This window comes from Eimeria mitis, genomic scaffold (assembly GCF_000499745.2).
Source record: "Eimeria mitis Houghton genomic scaffold, Emh_scaff4855, whole genome shotgun sequence".
NCBI lineage: Eukaryota > Apicomplexa > Conoidasida > Eucoccidiorida > Eimeriidae > Eimeria > Eimeria mitis.
The window spans coordinates 4,945-5,278 of NW_013573155.1; positions in this window are offsets into that span (position 1 = coordinate 4,945).

A 334-nucleotide genomic window follows, 5' to 3' on the forward strand; every position below is an offset into this window, starting at 1 on the left:
CAGCAGCAGCAGCAGCAGCAGCAGCAGGAGAAGTATTACATATAGATATAAGTTTAATATCTCATCGTCTAGCAGAACAAAATGGAGTAAAAAGAGCTGACTTTTCTTTTTATAAAAATTTTTTAAAAAAAAAAATTTTTAAATTAAAAAAACAAATCGGAATGAAAAACGGAAAAAGCTGCAGATACACCCCAAAGTCTATGCCAACCAGGATCAGAGATAATAGGTAAATATATATTTATTTATTTTATTTTTATTTATTTTTATTTATTTATTTATATTTTTTCATGTTTGTTCGGCTTGGGTTTTGGTAGTGGGGAAGGGGGGGGGGGGG